The sequence below is a fragment of the Rhinopithecus roxellana genome, chromosome 1 (assembly GCF_007565055.1).
Source record: "Rhinopithecus roxellana isolate Shanxi Qingling chromosome 1, ASM756505v1, whole genome shotgun sequence".
Taxonomy (NCBI): domain Eukaryota; kingdom Metazoa; phylum Chordata; class Mammalia; order Primates; family Cercopithecidae; genus Rhinopithecus; species Rhinopithecus roxellana.
Genome location: NC_044549.1, coordinates 82506044 through 82525286, shown reverse-complemented (window position 1 = coordinate 82525286; position 19243 = coordinate 82506044). Strand labels below are relative to the sequence as shown.

Below are 19243 nucleotides of genomic sequence, written 5' to 3'. Positions count from 1 at the left end.
CTCTCTCTGTCTCCTTTCATCAGGAGAATCAGCAACTACCTTGCCTGGTGACAACATGCTAATGGAGGAAAACTCATCATCTAAAAATAGAGGACTGGCTCTATTCTGTCCTCTTTCTCTTGGACCTGCTTGTGGTTGTGAATGGTCTGCCCATCAGGCTCCACATGGTAAGCAGGCCAGATAAGGCCTGCCTGGTTCTTCCCAATACCATTTTCAACCTCAAACAGAAAGAGGAGATCAGGACAGTATGTCACTGCAGACCTGGGGTGAGGAAACAGGAAGACCCATTTTGGTTTCTGGCCTGAACCAAGCTATTTAAAATTTACTTACAGAATTTCCAGACACTACTGGGAACTGCCTAGCCATTCATGAAGCTGTTCTTGCTTACCACCTGGATGCTTAGGTCTGCTTGGGAGGGGGCTGATAGGCAATCCCAATCTCTGACAGTATTCCCAGCCCTTAAGGAGATCATTAACTAATATGTAAGACAGAGAATCAAATGCATAATTACTGTGCCTATGAGAAGCCCTGTATTAGGAGTGCGTCCCAGGCACTGTAAATAATACAGAATTACAAGACAGGCACTTCTTTGTGTTACACTAATTGGTTAACACCACATTCTTCTGCAGCAGATTGTATCACTGATAGCCATGATAAGAGAAGAAAATTGCCCCCAAATGGAACCTACAATTATCTGTGTACTGTCTTGTTTGTGTACTTACAAACTGTGCACAGTTTCCCCATCAGAGCATACTATATTACAGTTTAATTTTGGTATTAGCTATGATTTGAAGCTGTTGGGAGCTGTCATTCTTAAACATCTGTACTTGACCTGTCTAAACACAGGGCTCTGGCCTGTCCCCAGCAACCTGGCATGCCAGGAAAAGCAAAGAAAAGACCTCATGCCATTATACAGACAGGTGGTTTCCATGGCCACCAACACAGGAAGACTCCAACATCTTAGCAATGAGATTAAGCTGTTAAAGGGGAGTTTGAAAAACAGTCAGATTTGTTTAACAGTGTGTGGGATGGCTTCATAAGAAATGGCGTAAGTGCCTGTAAGAGGGACATGCTTTCTCTCATCTTCTGGAGCTGGGAGGTTAAACAGGAGCCCAGAGATACATATGTTTTCCATCTTCTCAGTGGGTTAGTGGGAAAAGTGAAATGGATATTAGCAAGCACTTGGTTAGCAAGAGACCTCTTGTGGGGCAGTTTTTGAGGATCAGAACATTATACTGTACATTGTTCTCTAAAGTGAAAGAGAGCACACCAGCAATTTGAGTGGAAACATCAATAAAGAAATAATAAAAACCTTATTAAATGAGAAAGTGCTGGAAAAGTGCATCAAGGCAAGAGGGAACATCTCAGCAGCAGTAACTTGAGAAAATGTCATTAGGGAATTTAGCTGTAACTGAGAGTGCGAGCCACAGTAAATGCATGCTTCACTTGTTCTCTGTGACACTGACACATCTTTTGTAATCCTTTCTAAATGCACCCTCAAAATGGGTTAATGTTTTCTTGCTTTGTGCTGAATTTTATAGAAATGAATGCCTCTAGGGATATTTTAATTGTCTCCTTATTTCTTTTTTCTTATATTAATTCCCCATACAGTTGAAAATTAATACTGCTGTGGATTTACAGAATTTGCTAATTAGCAAAAAGCTTGACATTTACTAACACAAAACTATGAATAAACCCACTAATTTAAAAATTATGTCACAATCAGAATGTTCCCATGGAAGTTGGAAGCCCAGAGAAAAATGGGGTCTTTAGATATTTATTAACAAGGTGATTAGTCAGAGGATTACCATAGAACGTGTTATTTCAATGCTAGAAGTTTGTTATTCATGCTCCTAATTGAAAGAGTCAAGATTCTGGAAGATACATGTATTATCACATCCTTAGCTTGAAATGGATGGAACCATCTCAGGGCTGCCATGAAAAGTTTCCCTGGGTCATTAGTCTAAAGCCTAAAAGTGAAATGAGCAATAGGTTTTCCATGTCATGCAGCAACTCTGATCGATTGGTAATGGCTATCTGAAAGATTCTGCTAATACCCTGCAGGAGAACATGTCATAGTTAATTAGTGACATCTGCCTAGAGTGCAGGAGGAAGAAGCTACAACATGAGTGCTAGGCCTGGGCCCTTCCTGGTATAGAAGACCCCAGGCACTGAGCTTACCAAGCAACTTTTATTCTTTTGACTGGAGGTCAGAGCTCTTGGGAATCAGCATTTAGTTGGAAAAATGTTCTTTCTGGACTATGCAAGAGAAGTAAATAATTCCATCCTAGAACTCCAAAGACCATGCTGAGTCATTAGACTTAGGGGTCAAGTGGACAGGCCACGGGCATACTCAAGCTCTCCTGAGCTCCCTATATGACTCCACCTCATCTGCTTGGCTTGGTTCACCCATGACGTCAGAGAAATATTTAAGTTGGGAGCAACCCTACTTCAGGCATGTGCTGTTACTAAGGGTAATTTATGTGTGAAACCCCGGCCTGAGCCATGGAACGGTTTCATGTGGCCCTCTTTGTGTGCCAGTCAGGGACATGGGTCAGGGAGATGACTAGAGAGTGGTTGACATTGTGCTTCCTGTTAGAGAACAAAGCTGGGGCAGGGCCTAGCGCACACCTTTGTCTTCTCAGCCCTGCTTCCATGAGCTGTTTCTAACAGGCTTTGCAACACACAAAGGCAAAGACTACAAAGGTAGGAGTCAAGTGATGCCAGCACAACTCTGTCCCAGCAGGACTCTTGGAGTAGGGGTCTCCTGAACAAGATCACCTGAAACAGATCAAAATTTTCCAAGAGAAAGGTTTTTTAAAAAAATTCTATTTGTTGCCTTTTTTGGGAAAGCAATTGTCCTTCCTCATTTTTGTCATGAAACCAGGGTGCAAATATATGGGTTACTAATAGCTGGCATGTGAAATAGTATTTTAAAAGCAAAAGCCTTTAAGATTACAGAACTCAGAGATTCTGCACTGGGAGAACACACATCATTGTCTCACTTGGACTCAAAATGCATTTTTCAGCAATACCTATACATTTCATTAGTGATTGCTCATCAGTTTTTAATTATTATGTTATGCTTCTCAGCCCACGTGGCAATGAGAGTTGCCATAAGTTACCCTTAGTAACTGGCATACGCTTGAAGTAGCATTGCTCCTATCTTTGTTTCTCTGATGTCATGGGTGAACCAAGCAAGCAGATGAGGCAGAGCTATGTAGAGAGCTAAGGAGAGCCTGGGTACACCCTTGGCCTGTCTGCTTGACCCCGAGAGGCCTGGCATGGCCACCTTATGGACTCTGAGTAATCTCTTTATACCTATGGAAAACCAAACAGACAGACTCTGTGGGCAGCAGCGATTGTGCACTTGAAAATTAATTCCTTTCTTGACATCATATCTATTTTTTTTTTTTGTTCTTCCTGTCACCTCCTCCGCTCACCCACCAGGATGTAGACATTTGAAGTGATCATTTACATGAAAAAAGTACAGCACATAATGCAATGTGGGCAGAAAATCTTTCTTAGCACTGCTGGAGGTGGGGAGGAGACCAGTGTCACATACTTGGGTACAAATCTCGGCTCCATCACTTATTTCCATGTGAACTTGGGCAAGGGACTTAAAGTCTTAGTGCTTTCTCTTGTAAAATTAGGATGATAAAAATACCTCACAAGGCTTTGAAGAGGATTAAGTGAGATATTTACATAAAGCATTTATAGCATAATGTCTGATATATAGCAAGGGCTGTAGAGATATTAGCTGATATTAGTATGGTTAACAAATGCCAATGTAAATGTTACTGTACAAGTTTTCTAATGAACGGTCTCTCCTTCATAGGTATCATCAGGAGATGTCTTTGGTGGCATCTTATGTAAACATTGACCTCCAAGTCCTGTTTTCGGAAATGGCTTCTCTTAGCTGTATAAAAATGTGAAAAAAAGAGAGCATCCTTTGCTCTGAGCACAGTACTTCCTAGACAGTGGTCAACACGGTGGTCACCTTGGATAGAAGGCAGCAGCAACAGGGGACAAAGACAGCGTTACACACCTAGGTGATGCCACTGCTCCTCTTCTCTGACACCAGCCTCTATCACCTTCAGGGTTTTGCTATTCCAAAACCCACCCTAGGCCCTCATTTTGCCTCACCCTTTTCTGAGCAGTGTTGGGTGACCACTTGTACTGAGAAGAGCTTTGGGCTTTTTGCTACAGGGTGACGTTGATCAAGCTGCTTGACTTCTATGGATTTTGTTTTCCTTCATATGTACTGTACGGGCTATTGCGGTTTCAGTGAGCAAATGTAGGTCAAATGCCTAATGTAGGCTGGGCACACAGGAGTATTCAACCAATGCTCATTTGTCCTCATTGGTGCAAGGCTCTTGTTGCTGTGAAAGGATAGGAAGTCAAGGAAGAGATGGATTTTGGGTCAGTTGCATCTTCCCTCATTAACTATATAAAGACATGTTTGTCATAGTTTCAGAGGCACCAGCTCCTTCTTAATCCTTTACCTTTCTGTCGCCTCTGCATCTGGGTCTGTCTGTGGTGTTCAGAAAGCTTTATAGATGTCAGTTAACATTTATCTAGCCTCTTTTGTGTTGAGGCAGTATGCTGACTCCTGCGGGAGTGTCAAGGAAAGTCTATATACAGCTGGATCGCCCAGATGGCTGTGAGAGACTCACTGTTCATTCCAGGTCAGGAGGAGATCAAAAGTAGCTATACAAAAATGACCAATTAGTGTTCCCTTTGAGAACTCTTAGCTCGAGGAAGCTCTTAGACAAGTGAAAAGGAGGACAAGGCAGAAATAAACAGTAAGTGTTATTATAAGGAAGGTAATAGCCAGTATGTAAATGAGTATGACCACACAGGAAAGCTGTTTTGAGTCAGTGTGAATCATAAGACCAAAGTGAATGCATAATAGCCACCCTGCAAACTCCAGCTCTCCTGCAGAAAGCTTGCCTGCAGACAGAAATGTCCCACCTGGCTTGAACAATGAAACCACGTGATGGGATTCAGGTGTGGGTCTCAGTCTGCTAGCTCGTTAGTGTTCGATGATGCTCCCCAGTAGGCAGCCAGAGCCTCATTACTGTTGGTAAGAGTAAGCTAATAATTAAGACTTCTGAAATTCCAAATGGTGACAAATAGAATGAAGAAGTAATGAGATGGGTAGGATTGGAGATTCCCTGATGAGTGCCTGTCATGGTGAGAGGATGAAGAAATGAAAAAACGATGAAGAGAAAACTGCCATTGTCATTCTAAGAGCTGCTGAGAAATACCAATTTGTCTAGGGTGCAGGGAAATGGGAAGGCATTTGTCAAGCAATGAGAAAGCAAAATTACCATGAATGGAACCCTGGATAATGCTGTGCTGGAAAACCCATGATGGTGGAAGAAGAGACAACACTTGATTACTTTAAATTCATCTTTTATTTAATGTTTTACAATAGCCACCTCTGCTGAAATTTGGAAGTTCTATTTCGAGACCCCATGAGCAAGGACCTCTCAGCTACAGTAAAGTCTGGCCATATTGGCTTTAGTGGGGACATAACACAGAGGCTATAGTTTGACTTTTTGGGATTTCCTTTAACTGACATTTTCTGAGGGCCTGGGAGAACACAGGGAGTCAGTAGTTTGGGATGGCTTTGGATTCAAGGCCTTGAATTTGTATCTGGTTATCTTCAAGTGTGTTTTCCATATGCTAATAAACAGGATTGAAGGAAGATGTGCATTATATACTTCTAAACTTGTTCTCTTACAAGGTTGTACCTCCTGTGTAGTACACTGTAATGTAAAAGATGTATCAGTCATGTAGTTATCTTGTGAATAACACCATTAGATATTGGAAGAATATGGTAGAACACTTAAAATAGGAGTAAGTCTATAGAGTACAAATGACATAGCTATAATTGACACTGTAATTAGTCTTATACTCTGTTTTAGCAAAAACCTATGAGCAGCATTGCTTTGCCATGAATAGTGCCAACAATTCAGGAGTCAAAAATGGTGGAATAATTTCTCTCATATGCAGAATAGTAATTTTTATCTTGTATTCACTTGTGTTGGGAACTTTAATTTGTTCAATGGAAACGTTCAAAATATAATTTATGTAGTTTTTCCTTTGGTATTTCTTTTGGTGTTTATTTTTAAAATATGTCAGAGCTGTTAAAGTAAAAGACCCAATGTTTTTTAATCTCTGACTGGCCTTGCTCTGATAAAGGGATGTTACAGGAACCCCTTTGGAAGCTCCTGCTTCTGAAAGATCACAGTTGATTTAGATTTACCATACAAGCTTTTGACATCATTTCTGAGTTGATGTCCCAATATGTCCACAGTGTCTTCATACAGTCCATGGAGATGAATATCTGTGGATCTTTTTTGACCGTATAGAGACTATAATATAGTAGGAATTTTGATTACTCCAGATAGACACATAACAGTAAAGTGATTTTCAACTTCTAATTCTCTTCCTTAAGTATTGTTTTCGTATTTAAACCTGTAAGTTCCTCTCTGCTATTACAGAAAAACATGGTTTGGATTTTGTTTTGTTTGTTCTTTTTTTTTTTTTAAACCATTAAGATGACTCAGAATGAAAAAAAAAAAAGAATCTCAGCCTCCATCAGACTGAGAAGTCATGCCATACTTTGTCCTTCAGTGTAGAAATCGTTTCTTTTTTATTCAGGTTTCTGTGTTTCCCTGATTTTTTTTTTTCTTTTTTTGAGATGGAGTCTTCCTCTGTTAACTAGGCTGGAGTGCAGTGGTGCAGCACAATCTTGGCTCACTGAAACCTGTCCCTGGGTTCAAGTGATTCTCCTGCTTCAGCCTCCCAAGTTGCTGGTATTACAGGTGTCCACCACCATGCCCAGCTAATTTTCTGTATTTTTAGTATAGACAGGGTTTTGTAATATTGGCCAGGCTGGTCTCAAATTCCTGACCTCAAGTGATCTGCCTGACTAGGCCTCCTAAAATGCTGGTGTGTTTGGAATTGGTGGGTTCTTGGTTTCACTGACTTCAAGAGTGAAGCTGCGGACCCTCACGGTGAGTGTTACAGTTCTTAAAGATGGTATGGCTGGAGTTTGTTCCTTCAGACGCTCATATGTGTCTGGGGCTTCTTCCTTCTGGTGGGTTCATGGTCTTGCCAACAGGAGTGAAGCTGAAGACCTTCGTGGTGAGTGTTACAGCTCTTAAAGGCGGTTCCTAGAGAGTTTATTCTTCCTGGTGGGTTCATGGTCTCACTGGCTTCAGGAGTAACGCTGCAGACCTTTGTGGTGAGTGTTACAGCTCATAAAGGCGGCATTGACCTAAAGAGTGAGCAGCAGCAAAATTTATTGCAAAGAAGGAAAAAAGAAAGTTTCCACAAAGGAAGTGGACCCCAGCAGATGGCAAAAAACAAAGTTTCCACAAAGGAAGAGAACCCCAGCGGATGGCTGCTGGCTGGCTGGGCAGCCTGCTTTTATTCCCTTATCTGACCCCACCCACATCCTGCTGATTGGTCCATTTTACAGAGAGCTGATTGGTCCATTTTACAAAGTGCTGATTGGACTGTTTTGACAGGGTACTGATTGGTGCATTTGCAATCCCTGAGCTAGACACACAGTGCTAGACAGAAAAGTTCTCAAAGTCCCCACTAGGTTAGCTAGATACAGAGTACTGATTGGTGTATTTACAAACCCTGAGCTAGACACAGAGTGCTGATTGGTGTATTTACAAACCCTGAGTTAGAAACAGAGTGCTGATTGGTGCATCTACAATCCTTTAGCTAGATACAGTGCTAGACAGAAAAGTTCTCCAAGTCCCCACTAGGTTAGCTAGATGCAGAGTACTGATTGGTATATTTACAAACCCTGAGCTAGACACAGAGTGCTGATTGGTATGTTTATGATCCCTTAGCTAGACATAAAAGTTCTCCAAGTCTCCACTAGACTCAGGAGCCCAGCTGGCTTCACCTAGTGGATCCCGCACAGGGGGTGCAGGTGGAGTTGCCCACCAGTCCCAAGCAGCGCCTGCACTTCTCAGCCCTTGGGCTGTCGATGGGACTGGGCACCACTGAGCAGGGAGCAGCGCCCGGGGAGGCTGGGGCCACGGGGGAGCCCACCGCAAAGTAAGGGAGCTCAGACATGGCGGGCTGCACATCCCGAGCCCTGCCCGGCAGGGAGGCGGCTGAGGCCTGGTGAGAGTTCGAGCATGGTGCATGCAGGCTGGCAGTGCTGGGGTACCCTGCACAACCTCCACAGCTGCTGGCTGGGGTGCTAAGCCCCTCACTGCTGTGGGGGGGCAGCTCTGGCCGCTCCGAGTGCGGGGCCCACCAAGCCCGTGTCCAAGCCCCCCGGAACTCGGGCTGGCCTGTGAGTGGTGTGTGCAGTCCTAGTTCCTGCCCGTGCCTCTCCCTCCACACCTCCCCTCAAGCAGAGGGAGCCATCCCAAAGAGGGGCTCCCACAGTGCAGTGGCCGACTGAAGGGCTCCTCAAGCCCGCCAGAGTGGATGCCGAGGCCAAGGAGGCACTGAGAGTGAGGGCTGCTAGCACATTGTCACCTCTCACTTGGATTGCAGGTATGAGCCACTATGCCTGGCTTTTCCCTGATATTTTCTACAAACACGAAGCTCTAAGCCTTGATGCTGGTGTTTTAGACCTTCATCACCTGTGTTTGGTTTGGAAGAAAACATTTTATAAAATGACAAAAATAGTTTTAAATTTTTTACATTTTTGCAAATACAATACCATGTTTAATACTCAAGGTCAGGTGGAAGCATAAAACATAGAAGTATCCATTTACACCCTATATCTTGACTAGATGAAAAGAACTTCAGGATCATATATATATACACACACACACACACACATACAGTCATATATATACACATATATATGTGTGTGTGTGTATATACATGTATATGTGTGTGTGTGTGTATATTTTTTTTAACTGGTGAGCTCTTTTTGTGTAAAAGGTCTTCATTGGATCAATCAGTGGAAGAAGGGGGTTGGTGATTCACATTACATGAAAATACAAGTCCTCACTTGAGTCATAGGTAGGTTCTTAGAAACTACAACTTTAACCAAAACAATGTATAATGAAACCAATTTGACCATAGGCTGATTTAAAAAAAAAAAATTCCTGTGGCATATTTCATCTCACAAAACATCACCAAACTTCTAAATAAAAACCAAAATGTTTTTAATATTAAATATAGAAATAAAGATGATCTCTATATATGTTTAAGAAAGATGAATAAAGGCAAGATAATTATTTACCCACTCATTGCAGTTCAGGGTCTCAGGTGGCCAGAGCCTGTCTTGGCAGCTCAGGGCCCAAGGCAGGAACCCACGCTTGACAGGGCGCCATTCACTTTCAGGGCACACTCCACATACCCCTTCTCACTCAGACTGGGACCACGTAGACATGCCTCTTAACCTAACATGTACCTTTGGGATGAGGAAGGAAACCAGAGTGCCCGGAGATAACCCATCCAGACATGGGGATAACTGTGAAGATTTCACACAGACACTGGCTCCACTCAGAAGTAAATGAGACTGTTAAAAGTATAAGACTATGTCTTCCGTATTTGTCTTTCCTTGTCTCACTGGATGAGTCAGAGCAGATGTCACTGAGAGTACTGGTGGCACCAAGTAACATGTCTGAAGAGCTCTGGAGCAGAAGAGGGAGTAGGTACGAGTACTTATCAGGAAGAGGGAGTAGGTATAAATACTTACCAAGTTGGCAATGAACAGGCTGGAGAAAGGGCTTCTTCTTGGCCTTCACTATACGTTTTGAATAGAATCACCGTAGATACATTCAAAATAAAAACCAAAAAAAGCCTGATGCCTAGGTCTCAGCCAAACCAGTTAATTTAAAATATCTCGGAGTGGGGTGTTGGTGAAGATGTGGAGAACTGGAACCCTCTTTCATTGATGGTGGTAATGTAAAACGGTATAGCCACTAAGGAAAACAGCTTGGCAGTTCCTCAAAAAGTTAAACATAGAGTTCCCACATGATCCAGCAGTTTCACTCCAAGGTGTACACTCAAGAATTGAAAACATAAGTCCACACAAAACTCGCACCTGAATATTCACAGCACTATTCACAAATGTCCAAAAATGTAGTAACAAATGTCCATCAACTGATGAATGGAGAAAAACGTGGTGTATACATACAATGGGGTATTATTCAGCCTTTAAAAGGAATAAAAGATGAATACATGGTAAAACGTGGGTGAACCTTGAACACAAGCTAAGTGAAATAAGCTAGATATAAAAGGCTACATATTGTATGACTCCATTTCTATAGAATGTCCAGAATAGGCAAATCCACAGAGACAGAAAGTAGAATAATAGTTGCCAGGGGCTGTGGGCTAGAGGAAAATGTGAAATGACTTCTAAAGTGTATGGTTTTTCTTTTGGGGATAAAAATATTCTGAATTAGATAGTTATAATTGTACAGTTTTGCGCACATACTGAAAACCATCAAACTGTACACTTTACAAGGGTGAATTTTATGGTATGTGAATTTTATGTCACTTTTCAAAAATCTTAACAGAAAAACAATCTGGGAATGGGGCATGTGCATTTTTTTTAAGCTCTCGAGGTTTGTTTTTATAGACAGGATCTCACCATGTCACCAGGCTAGAGTGCAGGGGCATGATCACAGCTCACTGCAGCCTCAACTTCCCAGCCTCAGGCAATCTTCCTGACACGGCCTCTGGAGTAGCTGGGACTATAGGTGCACGTCACCACACCCAGCTAATTTCTTTCTTTCTTTTCTTTCTTTCTTTTTTTCTTTCTTTCTTTCCTTTCTTTCCTTTCTTTCTTTCTTTCAATGGTGTCTTGCTATGTTTCCCAGGCTGGTCTTGAAGTCCTGTTCTTAAGGGATCCTTCTGCTTTGGCCTCCTAAATGAGGGGCATAAGCCACCAGATCTGACATCCGGAGATGATTTTTAATGTACAATAGTGAAATCTTTTTTGAAAGTCAAGTTTAGACCCTGAACACTCTGGAGCTTGAATCTTTGTCATCACGAGTTTCTCAACACTCATTAAGTGAAACACCACACAAGACCTTGTATGATCTGATCCCTGCTCATCTTTCAAACCCATCTCCTCACCTATGCCTTGCTGCCTGCTGTTAGACTCAACCCCACACTCTTCTTTCCATTCCTCTAAGATCTTGAGATCATTCTTGCCTTGGCAATTGCTGTTTCCTCCACCTGGAAGATTTTATCCCCATATAGTCACATATAGTGGACTCGTTATTCAAATCACAGATCAAACGTGAGGTTCCCCTTTTCTTTGACACTTAAGCAGCCACTTCTGTCTCTTCCAAGTCCCTTCCTGTTCTTGCATCTTGATCATTTCCTTCAAGTCACAATCAGAATATTATTCCTTGTTGACTGACTTGTAGTCTCTACTGCTTGCAATCCTCACCCTGTGCCTAGAATACTCCATGAGAGCAGAGGGCTGGTCTGTCATATTTACCACTAGAATAGTATTTGGAATATGGCAAGTATATAATACATATTTACTAAATAAATAGGTGATTAGAGTTTAATGAGGAAAGATTATTAAGTGTATGTAATCCCTGAACATCTTTTTAGGAGAAAGGGAAGGAACTGGTGAGAATGAGGTTAAATATGTAAAACAAGTAGATGTACCAAAAAAAAAAAAAAAAAAAAAAAAAAGAATGACAGAACAGAGAAGAGGTAACTGATTGAGATCTTGAAAAGGCAGTTGGCATTTTGAAATACCTAGGTGTTTTCTGTTTATAAACAGCTGAGGTTTTGGATTTTCTTTGACTTGCTAACAATTGAAAATTTTTTTAGTGACATAAGTTGATGACTTAATATACTTCACTGAAAAAGTCTCTGTATAAAAATGTTACAGGTATGCTTGTTTGCTTAAATTCTGGGACACTTCACGTTGTCTTCTCTTTCTCTTTGTTCACCTTGTTGTCTTCTTGTAGGATTCCTCTTCTATGGTGGAATTTTGACATACGCCTGTAGATTAGAATGTTTTATAAATCATATAAACTTCAATATATGTCTCCAACCATTCATTTATGTGCCTTGTTTTCTAAGTAATCAATAAAGTATGTTTGAGAGAGGGGCTAGCTCAGATTGTGTTGTTCCTCAGTTAGATGACAGGGCATTGTTCCTCCTAAGGTTAGTCTTGGGATCCATTAACCAGCAGCTTTTAATAAGCTCATTTACATTCTTGGTTAACAATTGAGCCCCCAGTGTTTAAGTGAAATGAAATAGAAACCTCCTTTCCAGTTGGAAGAAGTGTTTGGCGTTAAGGCTTTTTCTGATGTCCCCCAAAGACATTCGTGCCTTCTAGGGTTGGTCTAGATTCTTGCCATTCACTGAGCAATGCCAGGGTATAAAAATAGCAGATTATTTTTTACAGTGAACCTTAATATTTCCAGCCATAATGGAATAACAACTTTATTTTTCTAGTTAAAAGGAAACACACTTTTATTCTTTTAACCAAGAGAACAGTGTTTCTTTTTCATTGTGTCTGACTTCCTGGTTGCCTAGGAGACATTAATTTTCATGGTAGATTGTTTTATCTAGGACATTTAGAAGAAGGTATTTCCCTTTATATTGTATTCCTAAGTAATGACAAATTTTTATTAGAGAATTAGAGAATGCCTGGTATTAACAAAGTTTTGGGGAAATGGGACTTCTTTCTATACTACTGTTGGATATAAACTATTGACTACATTTCCTAAGAGATATTTAGTAGTTCATATTAGTAGCCTTGATGGTTCAATGTACTTTGAACTCAGTGATTCCCAAATCTAGGAATTAATGCATGAGAAGTAATCAAAGAGATGCATAAATGTTGATGTGTGAAGGACCTTCCTCATAGGGTTGTCAGGATTAAGTAACATATCATATAAATTGCTTAGAAAGATGAAAGTACTAAGTACTTAGCTGTTATTTCTATTATTTAATCAGATGCTAGTTTTTGACACTGCTGTACCTCTAATATGGAGAGATAATAGTGACCTAATGGCAGTAAGGTGCCAAATACATGATTTACTTTGTATTTATGTAGGTGTTACATACCATTTTTGTGATAAGCATTATATTGAGCAACTTAACAATATTCGCTTATGTATTAGTTGACAATTAACAATTGTTTATTGCATAAAATTAGCCATTACTTTTTGCCAAGGCAAAATACACCAATATTGTGACTAGCACTGATCAAATATTTAAGTGTTTTATGTGTGTCCTTGAGAAGAAGGTACTGTTGTCATCTTCATTTCACAAATTTAAAGAAGCCGAGGAACTTGCCTAAGTTCATAAAATGAATTGGAAAGAACATAGAATCGGAAGCCGTGTTTGTCAAATCCCAGTGCTGTGTTAGCCACATTGTTGCAGAGATTGTTGGAGTCAGAGAATGATGAAGTTTAGGCATTTGTTTTTTGAGAAAGTTCTCAAGATGATCTTAATAGACCTAGTTTTAAAACTAGTGCTCTGAGATGTGCTTCTCAAACGTTAATGTACAAACAGCCTAGCTGGGGGTCTTGTTAAAATACAGGTTGATGCATTACGTCTAGGCTAGGGCCTGGGAATCTACATTTCTTACAACTCTCAAGTGATGCCGTTGTTGCTAGTCAGAGGAACACATTTTGAGTAGCCAGGCAAGGGAAATAAGCACTCTTTTTCTTCCAAAAACATCATTTGCTATAGAAAAGATAAATCACGAAATGGGATGGAAAGGTTTTCAGGTAATCTGTTGATTAAAATTTGACGTCTTCATGAGCTTGGTTTCTTAGGTGCATTGCTGAAGTCCTGAGTTTCTTAAACTTTGGCCAGTGGGTTTTGAAGGGCCCTTATATTCTCAAAAAGTTTATGTTTATTGTTCTCTATTTGATGAAATAATATGAAAATGACAGATAAAAGCTTATATTCTAAATCAGCTGCTTGCTATCTTATAACAGAGTACGGCTACGTGGCTTTAGTGCAAAGGGATTGCCTAAAGTGACAGAGTTATTATTAATTCAGTATTTCCCAAATCAGGGCCCTGAAGTCTTACATCCCCAAGTTTAAGAAATCCTTAAATAATATCCTCTATAAAGAGCCAGGATACCCACTGTATTAGTGAGGTTTCTTCAAGGGGGGAACTGATACACACACACACATATATATGCATATATATATATACACACACACACACACATATATAGGGGAGTTTATTAAGTATTAACTTACATGATCCTGAGGTCCCGCAGTAGGCTGTCTGCAAGCTGAGGAGCAGGGAGAGTCAGTCTGAGTCCCCACACTGAAGAACTCAGAGTCTGATATTTGAGGGCAGGAAGCATCCAGCACAGGAGAAAGATGTAGGCTGGGAGGCTAAGCCCATCTCTCTCTTTTGTTTTTTTTCTCCCTGCTTTATATTCACTGGCAGCTAGATTGTGCCCACCAGATTAAGGGTAGATCCGCCTTCCCCAGCCCACCGACTCATGTTAATCTCTTTTGGCAACACCCACACACATACATCCAAGATTAATACTTTGTATCCTTCAATCCAATCAAGTTGACATTCAGTATTAACCATCACACCCCCTTAGTTTCAGAAGAAGTTTGAATAAGCCACTTGTTGGACATACTTGATATCTCTAAAATGAGAGGGCTAGACATACATGATCTCTTAGGTTCTTTTCTGCTACAAACTTCTAGAATTTGTTTGGAGCAAGGTTCGAAGTATTTGGCAGTTATTTTAGGTGGATGTTAACGTAACATTTGAAAGCAAATCCGGAAAAAAGAATCTGCCCTACCCTGAGGTGAGCTATTGTCAGCTCCTGTTCACAGCTTGGAGATTGCACATTTTGGGGCCCTGCATTTGCTTTTGTGGCATTGAAACTTATTCTACTACAAGTTAGGTTGCCTATCTAGCCCTGTTAAGAAAATGACTGAACACATCCACTGAGTCACACACAAGAGGATAGTAGAGATCTTTTCATTGTTTCTTCTCTATTATTTAAATATTAAGCTCTAAAACTGTTATGTTACCAGCTGGTGACAATTACAGGAGATAGAGATGCAAAGGTGGTTTACAGGTGGTCGAGAGAGTACAAATATGTCATAATGTGTCCGGAATTGGCAAGTTCTCGGTCTTGCTGACTTCAAGAATGAAGCCGCACACCCTGCTGGTGAGTGTTGCAGTTCTTAAAGATGGTGTGTCCGGGGTTTGTTCCTTCAGATGTGTCCATAGTTTCTTCCTTCTGGTGGGTTCGTGGTCTCACTGACTTAAGGAGTGAAGCTGCAGACCTTGGCAGTGAGTGTTACAGCTCTTAAAAGCAGTGTGTCTGGAGTTGTTCATTCTTCCCAGTGGGTTCGTGGTCTCGGTGGCTTCAGGAGTGAAGCTGCAGACCTTCGCGGTGAGTGTTACAGCTCATAAAGACAGTGTAGACCCAAAGAGTGAGCAACACCAATATTTATTGTAAAGAGCAAAAGAATAAAGGTTCCACAGTGTGGAAGGGAACCGGAGCCTGCTTTTATTCCCTTATTTTACCCCACCCACATCCTGCTGATTGGTCCATTTTACAGAGAGCTGATTGGTCCATTTTGACAGAGTGCTGATTGGTGTATTTACAACCCTTGAGCTAGACACAGAGTACTGATTGGTGTGTTTACAATCCTCTAGCTAGACACAGAGTGCTGATTAGTGCATTCACAATCCCTCAATTTAGAGTGGACTCTAAAATTTCCACTAGACCCAGGAACCCAGCTGGCTTCACCTAGTGGATCCCACACCAGGGCCACAGGGGGAGCTGCCCCCCAGTCCTGTGCCCTGCGCCCACACTCCTCAGCCCTTGGGCAGTTGATGGGACCCGGCGCGGCAGAGCAGGGGGCGGCGCTCATCGGGGAGGCTCGGGCTGCGCAGGAGCCCACCGCAGGCGGAGAGGCTCGGGCATGGTAGGGCTGCAGGTCCTGAGCCCTGCCCGGCGGGGAGGCAGCTGACACCTGGTGAGAATTTGAGCTCAGCGCCTGGTGGGCCGGCACTGCTTAGGGACCTGGAGCACCCTCTGCAGCTGCTGGCCCACGTGCTAAGCCCCTCACTGCTGGGGCCGGCAGTGCCAGCTGCTGCAAGTGTGGGGCCCGCTGAGCCCACACCCACCCAGAGCTCAAGCTGGCCCGCGAGCGCAGCGCGCAGCCACAGTTCCCAACCGGGCCCCTCCCTCCACACCTCCCCGCAACCAGACAGAGCCGGCTCCAGCCTCAGCCAGCCCAGAGAGGGGGTCCCACAGTGCCGTGGCAGGCTGAAGGGCTCCTCAAGCGCCACCAGAGTGGACACGGAGGCCGAGGAGGCGCCGAGAGTGAGGGCTGCTAGCATGTTGTCACCTCTCAATAAGAGAGAGGTAGCAAGAGGCTACATTTTATGGCTGAAAAGTGGGAAATGGAGACTCGTTTAAGAATGTTGAAATCATATGTTTTTAGTCCCAAATAAAAGAAGTTATTACCAAAAAATATAAAGAAAAAAGTAATTGTCTAGAAATGTGAGACCTTGGTTTTCATTTATGTATCTACTTCTTTTGTTTGTTTATAAAGAGAGAGTAGGGTTCAATTACCATTTCGAGAGTAAACCAAGTTCCTTGGATTTCCTTCTTGGCTAATGCTCACTAACAAGTCTAAGGGTCTAAACCTTGGACTGAGTTTCTTAACCCAGTACTTGCTTCTCTGGATTACAGAAGCTACCATCTCCATATTTGCTAAGAAACAGTTCCCTGAAGATGATTTTCCCCTGAAAATTCCACAGAATACTGGTACATCTAGTCTTTGTTTGGTAGAAAGATTTAGCAATTTTACGTTAGCTTAAAATAAAATTGGTTTCTGCCATTTTCATGTGAGAGGAAAGTATGTAATATTTATCTCAGTCTTGCAGACAGTTTCAGATCCTGGAGATGAACAAATTTTCCCATCAAACTCTTGACTTTTAATCTTTTTCATGCTTTTGTCCCTTTTAGAGTTCCTAGAATATTTTTCTTCTTCATTGAAATTAAAACTTGACGAAATACGTGTATTAGCAGCATATATGGGGATAATTTTACCACAATTAAAAAACAGATACACTTAGATTTGGATAGGGAAAGAAAAAAAATTAGTATTTAAGGATACCTACATCACGTGGCAGACAAGAAAACATGCTTTCCATACTTTATTATCTACTATTTTCAAATGAGATATCTGAGGATTAGAAGGTTCAGTGAATCCTGGAAGATCAGGAAGAGAGTGGCAGAACTGAGACTCTTTATCCACTCAAAAGTGTAGCAGAGCTTTGAGGAAAAGGGAGGGCTAAAGGCCAGAAAGGGAAAGTAAGATTCAAAAGAGGCAGGTGGTGCTGGAGCCCACAGCTGCCTGGCGAGAAGGGCATGTCCTTACATCTTTGTAAACAAGACAAATGAAAATACAATCACTGGAGTAAGTGGGGGGAGAGGCATGGTGGGTAAAAAAGCATATCAATCATTATTTGAAATTATAACAATATCAATTCATAGAAGTTAGGACATAGGGAAGATGGGGTATGACATCTGGAAGAGATGAAAGGAGGTAAGAATATACTAAGGATAAAGATATTGATCTGCTTTAAAATACTGAACATTATTATGGATAGGATAAGAATAACCACTATTGAAATAAAAATAGAATGTATAATTTTTGTACTCATGGGGAAAGAAAAACCAGACCTAACCTGTGGAAGGTAGACAGGAGAAAAAGTGAAGTGAAACAAATGAAAAGATGAAATAAAATGTCTGAAATAAGCTCAAAGAATAATCAGCGTAAATGTGTAGTGGTTAAACTTATCCAGCAGATTCTTTAATGGATAGAAAGCAAGATGCGATAGTATTTTATTTATAAAAAATTTCAAGAGAACAGTAAGGCAATGAAAAAATGTATAAAAATGTATACTTGTCAAATACAAAGAAGAAAAAGGAACAAGACCAAGGGAGTGAAATGAATATGAACATATGCACATGTAATAAAGTAGCTTTGAGGTACAGAAAACAATGATTTATGGTGTTAGACATTGATTTAGCAAATGTAGTTAGAAATTTAGCACAGTCCTCTCAGAAACCAATGAAGCAATGAGACAAAAAGACAGATTTGGATAACAATTTGATCTCTCATGTATATAGAACTTATTCAACAAAAGCAGAGCATACTTTATTTCAGAGGGCATGTGGATTAGACACAAGCTTCAACTTTCAATGAATCAGGAAGCCTCAAATTCTACAAAATCAACAGCATAGAGGTTCCCTAACAACAGTGCTATGAAATCAAACTATTAACAAAAAGATAGCAAAAACATCCCACATATCTGGAAATGAAAAGACATACTATGAAATCACCCTCAGGTTAAATAGGAAATAACAAGAATAGCAAAGTTTTAGAGCTGAGTGATAATAAAAGCACAGTAGGTGAGAGATAGAGCTAATGGAATACGTTCAAGGCAATATATAGCTTTTGTTACACAAGAGAAAAACACGAAGTCTGGAATCCTATAAGCCCAAGGTTTGACTCAAGTAACTAGAAAAACTGCCAGATAGTAAATCCAAAGAAACAATAAAGGAAAACAGAGGAAAGAAATACACATGCAGTAATAAAGTAAAAATAATTCATAAAAGCCGAAGAAACAGAAGTTCATTATTTGAAAAACTTACTAGGATAGGTCTTACTTTTGAATAACAGACAAAGAAAAAACATCTCCATGTACCACGATAAACACTATACGAAAAAGGTAAAAGAAATAATTATAGATTATATTTTTAAATCCAGTAAAAAGAATATAAGTTTTTACCAGTATTATGTGAAAAGGATATATGGCTAAGAAACTGATACAAGAAAAAAATCTTAAGTAAATCAGAAAACAATAAATTGTAATGATTATCAAAACTTAGTCCTTCTTGGCACAGGAGAAAAGACACAGTTTGACAAAAGAGTTTTGTTTAACTCTCATGAAACAGAAAATGCTTGTTTAATAAACTCCCTTTGGAACAAAAAAGAAAATCCAAGCTATTATGTTTGATCTTGATAACAAAAACTAGATAGGTTGGTTGGGCACAGTGGCTCATGCTTGTAATCCTAGCACTTTGGAAGGCTGAGGCGGATGGATTACTTGAAGTTAGGAGTTCGAGACCATCCTGGCCAATGTGTTAAAATGCTGTCTCTACTAAAAATACAAAAATTAGCTAAGTGTGGTGGTGGGTGCCTGTAATCCCAGCTACTTGGGAGGCTAAGCCAGGAGAATCGCTTG

At 40.9% G+C, this 19243-nt stretch overlaps 1 protein-coding gene across 10 annotated transcripts in view; it reads left to right on the top strand.

The window, feature by feature from the left end:
- Window positions 1–19243, top strand: part of FHIT (fragile histidine triad diadenosine triphosphatase) — a 1520982-nt gene that overhangs the window by 683751 nt on the left and 817988 nt on the right. Inside the window, exon 1 of one of the 10 annotated variants that reach the window (XM_030927090.1) lies at window positions 3887–4052. The exons of the other annotated variants lie outside the window; for them this stretch is intronic. The gene's annotated coding sequence lies outside the window, so the exon portion shown is untranslated. Of the gene's footprint in view, window positions 1–3886; window positions 4053–19243 lie in introns of those variants that run through there. 10 annotated transcript variants of the gene reach the window in all.